This window comes from Nipponia nippon, unplaced genomic scaffold (assembly GCF_047370975.1).
Source record: "Nipponia nippon isolate SJK-2023a ecotype South Korea unplaced genomic scaffold, ASM4737097v1 scaffold_5, whole genome shotgun sequence".
Lineage (NCBI taxonomy): Eukaryota > Metazoa > Chordata > Aves > Pelecaniformes > Threskiornithidae > Nipponia > Nipponia nippon.
The window spans coordinates 56,726,741-56,735,934 of NW_028262369.1; positions in this window are offsets into that span (position 1 = coordinate 56,726,741).

The window sequence follows — 9,194 nt, forward strand, 5'->3', positions numbered from 1 at the left end:
GAACGTCTAGGGATTCCTCCCACCCCAAAGCTGCCATGACCAAAAGCTCTTGCTGCTCTTCAAGTAGCCACGCCACCCCATTCACAGCCCCACAAACGCTGCCGCTGTCTCTTTCTACAGCCTCCCAAAGTCCAATCCAATCTGCCTGGGCTGCTGAGTAGAGCCGGAGCCAGACTCAGCAATTGTGAACGTCCAGGGATTCCTCCCACCCCAAAGCTGCCACGACCAAAAGCTCTTGCTGCTCTTCAAGTAGCCACGCAACCCCATTCCCAGCCCCACAAACGCTGCCGCTGTCTCTTTCTACAGCCTCCCAAAGTCCAATCCAATCTGCCTGGGCTGCTGAGTAGAGCCGGAGCCAGGCTCAGCAATTGGGAACGTCCAGGGATTCCTCCCACCCCAAAGCTGCCACGACCAAAAGCTCTTGCTGCTCTTCAAGTAGCCACGCAACCCCATTCACATAGCCACAAACGCTGCCGCTGTCTCTTTCTACAGCCTCCCAAAGTCCAATCCTATCTGCCTGGGCTGCTGAACTGAAGCCAGGCTCAGCAATTGGGAACGTCCAGGGATTCCTCCCACCCCAAAGGTGCCACGACCAAAAGCTCTTGCTGCTCTTCAAGTAGCCACGCAACCTCATTCACAGCCCCACAAACGCTGCCGCTGTCTCTTTCTACAGCCTCCCAAAGTCCAACCCAATCTGCCTGGGCTGCTGAGCTGAAGCCAGGCTCAGCAATTGCGAACGTCGAGGGATTCCTCCCACCCTAAAGGCACCACGACCAAAAGCTCTTGCTGCTCTTCAAGTAGCCACGCAACCCCATTCACAGCCCCACAAACGCTGCCGCTGTCTCTTTCTACAGCCTCCCAAAGTCCAATCCAATCTGCCTTGACTGCTGAGCCGAAGCCAGGCTCAGCAATTGGGAACGTCCAGGGATTCCTCCCACCCCAAAGCTGCCACGACCAAAAGCTCTTGCTGCTCTTCAAGTAGCCACGCAACCCCATTCCCAGCCCCACAAACGCTGCCGCTGTCTCTTTCTACAGCCTCCCAAAGTCCAATCCAATCTGCCTGGGCTGCTGAGTAGAGCTGGAGCCAGGCTCAGCAATTGGGAACGTCCAGGGATTCCTCCCACCCCAAAGGTGCCACGACCAAAAGCTCTTGCTGCTCTTCAAGTAGCCACGCAACCCCATTCACAGCCCCACAAACGCTGCCGCTGTCTCTTTCTACAGCCTCCCAAAGTCCAATCCAATCTGCCTGGGCTGCTGAGCCGAAGCCAGGCTCAGCAATTGCGAACGTCCAGGGATTCCTCCCACCCCAAAGGTGCCACGACCAAAAGCTCTTGCTGCTCTTCAAGTAGCCACGCAACCCCATTCCCAGCCCCACAAACGCTGCCGCTGTCTCTTTCTACAGCCTCCCAAAGTCCAATCCAATCTGCCTGGGCTGCTGAGTAGAGCTGGAGCCAGGCTCAGCAATTGCGAACGTCCAGGGATTCCTCCCACCCCAAAGGTGCCACGACCAAAAGCTCTTGCTGCTCTTCAAGTAGCCACGCAACCCCATTCACAGCCCCACAAACGCTGCCGCTGTCTCTTTCTACAGCCTCCCAAAGTCCAATCCAATCTGCCTGGGCTGCTGAGCCGAAGCCAGGCTCAGCAATTGCGAACGTCCAGGGATTCCTCCCACCCCAAAGGTGCCACGACCAAAAGCTCTTGCTGCTCTTCAAGTAGCCACGCAACCCCATTCACAGCCCCACAAACGCTGCCGCTGTCTCTTTCTACAGCCTCCCAAAGTCCAATCCAATCTGCCTGGGCTGCTGAGTAGAGCTGGAGCCAGGCTCAGCAATTGCGAACGTCCAGGGATTCCTCCCACCCCAAAGGTGCCACGACCAAAAGCTCTTGCTGCTCTTCAAGTAGCCACGCAACCCCATTCACAGCCCCACAAACGCTGCCGCTGTCTCTTTCTACAGCCTCCCAAAGTCCAATCCAATCTGCCTGGGCTCTTAGTAGAGCCGGAGCCAGGCTCAGCAATTGGGAACGTCCAGGGATTCCTCCCACCCCAAAGGTGCCACGACCAAAAGCTCTTGCTGCTCTTCAAGTAGCCACGCAACCCCATTCACAGCCCCACAAACGCTGCCGCTGTCTCTTTCTACAGCCTCCCAAAGTCCAATCCAATCTGCCTGGGCTGCTTAGTAGAGCCGAAGCCAGGCTCAGCAATTGGGAACGTCCAGGGATTCCTCCCACCCCAAAGGTGCCACGACCAAAAGCTCTTGCTGCTCTTCAAGTAGCCACGCAACCCCATTCACAGCCCCACAAACGCTGCCGCTGTCTCTTTCTACAGCCTCCCAAAGTCCAATCCAATCTGCCTGGGCTGCTAAATAGAGCCGAAGCCAGGCTCAGCAATTGCGAACGTCCAGGGATTCCTCCCACCCCAAAGCTGCCACGACCAAAAGCTCTTGCTGCTCTTCAAGTAGCCACGCAACCCCATTCACAGCCCCACAAACGCTGCCGCTGTCTCTTTCTACAGCCTCCCAAAGTCCAATCCAATCTGCCTGGGCTGCTGAGTAGAGCTGGAGCCAGGCTCAGCAATTGGGAACGTCCAGGGATTCCTCCCACCCCAAAGGTGCCACGACCAAAAGCTCTTGCTGCTCTTCAAGTAGCCACGCAACCCCATTCACAGCCCCACAAACGCTGCCGCTGTCTCTTTCTACAGCCTCCCAAAGTCCAATCCAATCTGCCTGGGCTGCTGAACTGGAGCCAGGCTCAGCAATTGGGAACGTCCAGGGATTCCTCCCACCCCAAAGGTGCCACGACCAAAAGCTCTTGCTGCTCTTCAAGTAGCCACGCAACCCCATTCACAGCCCCACAAACGCTGCCGCTGTCTCTTTCTACAGCCTCCCAAAGTCCAATCCAATCTGCCTGGGCTGCTGAGCCGAAGCCAGGCTCAGCAATTGCGAACGTCCAGGGATTCCTCCCACCCCAAAGGTGCCACGACCAAAAGCTCTTGCTGCTCTTCAAGTAGCCACGCAACCCCATTCACAGCCCCACAAACGCTGCCGCTGTCTCTTTCTACAGCCTCCCAAAGTCCAACCCAATCTGCCTGGGCTGCTGAGCCGAAGCCAGGCTCAGCAATTGCGAACGTCCAGGGATTCCTCCCACCCCAAAGCTGCCACGACCAAAAGCTCTTGCTGCTCTTCAAGTAGCCACGCAACCCCATTCACAGCCCCACAAACGCTGCCGCTGTCTCTTTCTACAGCCTCCCAAAGTCCAATCCGATCTGCCTGGGCTGCTCAACTGAAGCCAGGCTCAGCAATTGCGAACGTCCAGGGATTCCTCCCACCCCAAAGCTGCCACGACCAAAAGCTCTTGCTGCTCTTCAAGTAGCCACGCAACCCCATTCACAGCCCCACAAACGCTGCCGCTGTCTCTTTCTACAGCCTCCCAAAGTCCAATCCGATCTGCCTGGGCTGCTGAGTAGAGCTGGAGTCAGGCTCAGCAATTGCCAATGTCCAGGGATTCCTCCCACCCCAAAGGTGCCACGACCAAAAGCTCTTGCTGCTCTTCAAGTAGCCACGCAACCCCATTCACAGCCCCACAAACGCTGCCGCTGTCTCTTTCTACAGCCTCCCAAAGTCCAATCCAATCTGCCTGGGCTGCTGAGTAGAGCCGGAGCCAGGCTCAGCAATTGCGAACGTCCAGGGATTCCTCCCACCCCAAAGGTGCCACGACCAAAAGCTCTTGCTGCTCTTCAAGTAGCCACGCAACCCCATTCACAGCCCCACAAACGCTGCCGCTGTCTCTTTCTACAGCCTCCCAAAGTCCAACCCAATCTGCCTGGGCTGCTGAGCCGAAGCCAGGCTAAGCAGTTGCGAACGTCCAGGGATTCCTCCCACCCCAAAGGTGCCACGACCAAAAGCTCTTGCTGCTCTTCAAGTAGCCACGCAACCCCATTCCCAGCCCCACAAACGCTGCCGCTGTCTCTTTCTACAGCCTCCCAAAGTCCAATCCAATCTGCCTGGGCTGCTGACCCGAAGCCAGGCTCAGCAATTGCGAACGTCCAGGGATTCCTCCCACCCCAAAGGTGCCACGACCAAAAGCTCTTGCTGCTCTTCAAGTAGCCACGCAACCCCATTCACAGCCCCACAAACGCTGCCGCTGTCTCTTTCTACAGCCTCCCAAAGTCCAATCCAATCTGCCTGGGCTGCTGAGCCGAAGCCAGGCTCAGCAGTTGCGAACGTCCAGGGATTCCTCCCACCCCAAAGGTGCCACGACCAAAAGCTCTTGCTGCTCTTCAAGTAGCCACGCAACCCCATTCACAGCCCCACAAACGCTGCCGCTGTCTCTTTCTACAGCCTCCCAAAGTCCAATCCAATCTGCCTGGGCTGCTGAGCCGAAGCCAGGCTCAGCAATTGCGAACGTCCAGGGATTCCTCCCACCCCAAAGGTGCCACGACCAAAAGCTCTTGCTGCTCTTCAAGTAGCCACGCAACCCCATTCCCAGCCCCACAAACGCTGCCGCTGTCTCTTTCTACAGCCTCCCAAAGTCCAATCCAATCTGCCTGGGCATCTGAAACGAAGCCAGGCTCAGCAATTGCGAACGTCCAGGGATTCCTCCCACCCCAAAGGTGCCACGACCAAAAGCTCTTGCTGCTCTTCAAGTAGCCACGCAACCCCATTCACAGCCCCACAAACGCTGCCGCTGTCTCTTTCTACAGCCTCCCAAAGTCCAATCCAATCTGCCTGGGCTGCTTAGTAGAGACGAAGCCAGGCTCAGCAATTGCGAACGTCCAGGGATTCCTCCCACCCCAAAGGTGCCACGACCAAAAGCTCTTGCTGCTCTTCAAGTAGCCACGCAACCCCATTCCCAGCCCCACAAACGCTGCCGCTGTCTCTTTCTACAGCCTCCCAAAGTCCAATCCAATCTGCCTGGGCTGCTGAGTAGAGCTGGAGCCAGGCTCAGCAATTGTGAACGTCCAGGGATTCCTCCCACCCCAAAGCTGCCACGACCAAAAGCTCTTGCTGCTCTTCAAGTAGCCACGCAACCTCATTCACAGCCCCACAAACGCTGCCGCTGTCTCTTTCTACAGCCTCCCAAAGTCCAATCCATCTGCCTGGGCTGCTGAGCCGAAGCCAGGCGAAGAAGCTGAGAACGTCCAGGGATTCCTCCCACCCCAAAGGTGCCACGACCAAAAGCTCTTGCTGCTCTTCAAGTAGCCACGCAACCCCATTCACAGCCCCACAAACGCTGCCGCTGTCTCTTTCTACAGCCTCCCAAAGTCCAATCCAATCTGCCTGGGCTGCTGAGCCGAAGCCAGGCTCAGCAATTGCGAACGTCCAGGGATTCCTCCCACCCCAAAGCTGCCACGACCAAAAGCTCTTGCTGCTCTTCAAGTAGCCACGCAACCCCATTCACAGCCCCACAAACGCTGCCGCTGTCTCTTTCTACAGCCTCCCAAAGTCCAATCCAATCTGCCTGGGCTGCTGAGTAGAGCTGGAGCCAGGCTCAGCAATTGCGAACGTCCAGGGATTCCTCCCACCCCAAAGGTGCCACGACCAAAAGCTCTTGCTGCTCTTCAAGTAGCCACGCAACCCCATTCACAGCCCCACAAACGCTGCCGCTGTCTCTTTCTACAGCCTCCCAAAGTCCAATCCAATCTGCCTGGGCCGCTAAGTAGGGCCGGAGCCAGGCTCAGCAATTGCGAACGTCCAGGGATTCCTCCCACCCCAAAGGTGCCACGACCAAAAGCTCTTGCTGCTCTTCAAGTAGCCACGCAACCCCATTCCCAGCCCCACAAACGCTGCCGCTGTCTCTTTCTACAGCCTCCCAAAGTCCAATCCAATCTGCCTGGGCTGCTGAGTAGAGCTGGAGCCAGGCTCAGCAATTGCGAACGTCCAGGGATTCCTCCCACCCCAAAGGTGCCACGACCAAAAGCTCTTGCTGCTCTTCAAGTAGCCACGCAACCCCATTCACAGCCCCACAAACGCTGCCGCTGTCTCTTTCTACAGCCTCCCAAAGTCCAATCCAATCTGCCTGGGCTGCTTAGTACAGCCGAAGCCAGGCTCAGCAATTGCGAACGTCCAGGGATTCCTCCCACCCCAAAGGTGCCACGACCAAAAGCTCTTGCTGCTCTTCAAGTAGCCACGCAACCCCATTCACAGCCCCACAAACGCTGCCGCTGTCTCTTTCTACAGCCTCCCAAAGTCCAATCCAATCTGCCTGGGCTGCTGAGCCGAAGCCAGGCTCAGCAATTGTGAACGTCCAGGGATTCCTCCCACCCCAAAGGTGCCACGACCAAAAGCTCTTGCTGCTCTTCAAGTAGCCACGCAACCCCATTCACAGCCCCACAAACGCTGCCGCTGTCTCTTTCTACAGCCTCCCAAAGTCCAATCCTATCTGCCTGGGCTGCTGAGTAGAGCCGGAGCCAGGCTCAGCAATTGTGAACGTCCAGGGATTCCTCCCACCCCAAAGATGCCACGACCAAAAGCTCTTGCTGCTCTTCAAGTAGCCACGCAACCCCATTCACAGCCCCACAAACGCTGCCGCTGTCTCTTTCTACAGCCTCCCAAAGTCCAATCCAATCTGCCTGGGCTGCTGAGCCGAAGCCAGGCTCAGCAATTGCGAACGTCCAGGGATTCCTCCCACCCCAAAGGTGCCACGACCAAAAGCTCTTGCTGCTCTTCAAGTAGCCACGCAACCCCATTCCCAGCCCCACAAACGCTGCCGCTGTCTCTTTCTACAGCCTCCCAAAGTCCAATCCAATCTGCCTGGGCTGCTGAGTAGAGCTGGAGCCAGGCTCAGCAATTGGGAACGTCCAGGGATTCCTCCCACCCCAAAGCTGCCACGACCAAAAGCTCTTGCTGCTCTTCAAGTAGCCACGCAACCCCATTCACAGCCCCACAAACGCTGGCGCTGTCTCTTTCTACAGCCTCCCAAAGTCCAATCCAATCTGCCTGGGCTGTTGAGTGGAGCTGGAGCCAGGCTAAGCAATTGCGAACGTCAAGGGATTCCTCCCACCCCAAAGCTGCCACGACCAAAAGCTCTTGCTGCTCTTCAAGTAGCCACGCAACCCCATTCACAGCCCCACAAACGCTGCCGCTGTCTCTTTCTACAGCCTCCCAAAGTCCAATCCAATCTGCCTGGGCTGCTTAACCGAAGCCAGGCTCAGCAATTGGGAACGTCCAGGGATTCCTCCCACCCCAAAGGTGCCACGACCAAAAGCTCTTGCTGCTCTTCAAGTAGCCACGCAACCCCATTCACAGCCCCACAAACGCTGCCGCTGTCTCTTTCTACAGCCTCCCAAAGTCCAATCCAATCTGCCTGGGCTGCTGAGTAGAGCCGGAGCCAGGCTCAGCAATTGGGAACGTCCAGGGATTCCTCCCACCCCAAAGGTGCCACGACCAAAAGCTCTTGCTGCTCTTCAAGTAGCCACGCAACCCCATTCCCAGCCCCACAAACGCTGCCGCTGTCTCTTTCTACAGCCTCCCAAAGTCCAATCCAATCTGCCTGGGCTGCTTAGTAGAGCCGGAGCCAGGCTCAGCAATTGCGAACGTCCAGGGATTCCTCCCACCCCAAAGGTGCCACGACCAAAAGCTCTTGCTGCTCTTCAAGTAGCCATGCAACCCCATTCACATACGCAAAAAAGCTGCCGCTGTCTCTTTCTACAGCCTCCCAAAGTCCAATCCAATCTGCCTGGGCTGCTGAACTGAAGCCAGGCTCAGCAATTGGGAACGTCCAGGGATTCCTCCCACCCCAAAGGTGCCACGACCAAAAGCTCTTGCTGCTCTTCAAGTAGCCACGCAACCCCATTCACAGCCCCACAAACGCTGCCGCTGTCTCTTTCTACAGCCTCCCAAAGTCCAATCCAATCTGCCTGGGCTGCTGAGTAGAGCCGGAGCCCGGATCAGGAATTGCCAATGTCCAGGGATTCCTCCCACCCCAAAGGTGCCACGACCAAAAGCTCTTGCTGCTCTTCAAGTAGCCACGCAACCCCATTCCCAGCCCCACAAACGCTGCCGCTGTCTCTTTCTACAGCCTCCCAAAGTCCAATCCAATCTGCCTTGACTGCTGAGCCGAAGCCAGGCTCAGCAATTGTGAACGTCCAGGGATTCCTCCCACCCCAAAGATGCCACGACCAAAAGCTCTTGCTGCTCTTCAAGTAGCCACGCAACCCCATTCACAGCCCCACAAACGCTGCCGCTGTCTCTTTCTACAGCCTCCCAAAGTCCAATCCAATCTGCCTGGGCTGCTCAACTGAAGCCAGGCTCAGCAATTGCGAACGTCCAGGGATTCCTCCCACCCCAAAGCTGCCACGACCAAAAGCTCTTGCTGCTCTTCAAGTAGCCACGCAACCCCATTCACAGCCCCACAAACGCTGCCGCTGTCTCTTTCTACAGCCTCCCAAAGTCCAATCCAATCTGCCTGGGCTGCTGAGTAGAGCTGGAGCCAGGCTCAGCAATTGCGAACGTCCAGGGATTCCTCCCACCCCAAAGGTGCCACGACCAAAAGCTCTTGCTGCTCTTCAAGTAGCCACGCAACCCCATTCACAGCCCCACAAACGCTGCCGCTGTCTCTTTCTACAGCCTCCCAAAGTCCAATCCAATCTGCCTGGGCTGCTGAGTAGAGCCGAAGCCAGGCTCAGCAATTGCGAACGTCCAGGGATTCCTCGCCCCCCACACCTGCCACGACCAAAAGCTCTTGCTGCTCTTCAAGTAGCCACGCAACCCCATTCACAGCCCCACAAACGCTGCCGCTGTCTCTTTCTACAGCCTCCCAAAGTCCAATCCAATCTGCCTGGGCTGCTGAGCCGGAGCCAGCTCAGCAATTCCGAACGTCCAGGGATTCCTCCCACACCAAAGGTGCCACGACCAAAAGCTCTTGCTGCTCTTCCAACTAGCCACGCACCCCCACTCACAGCCCCACAAACGCTGCCGCTGTCTCTTTCTACAGCCTCCCAAACTCCAATCCAATCTGCCTGGGCTGCTGAGTAAGGAGCCGAAGCCAGGTTCAGCAATTGCGAACGTCCAGGGATTCCTCCCACCCCAAAGCTGCCACGACCAAAAGCTCTTGCTGCTCTTCAAGTAGCCACGCAACCCCATTCACAGCCCCACAAACGCTGCCGCTGTCTCTTTCTACAGCCTCCCAAAGTCCAATCCAATCTGCCTGGGCTGCTGAGCCGAAGTCAGGCTCAGAAGTTGCGAACGTCCATGGAT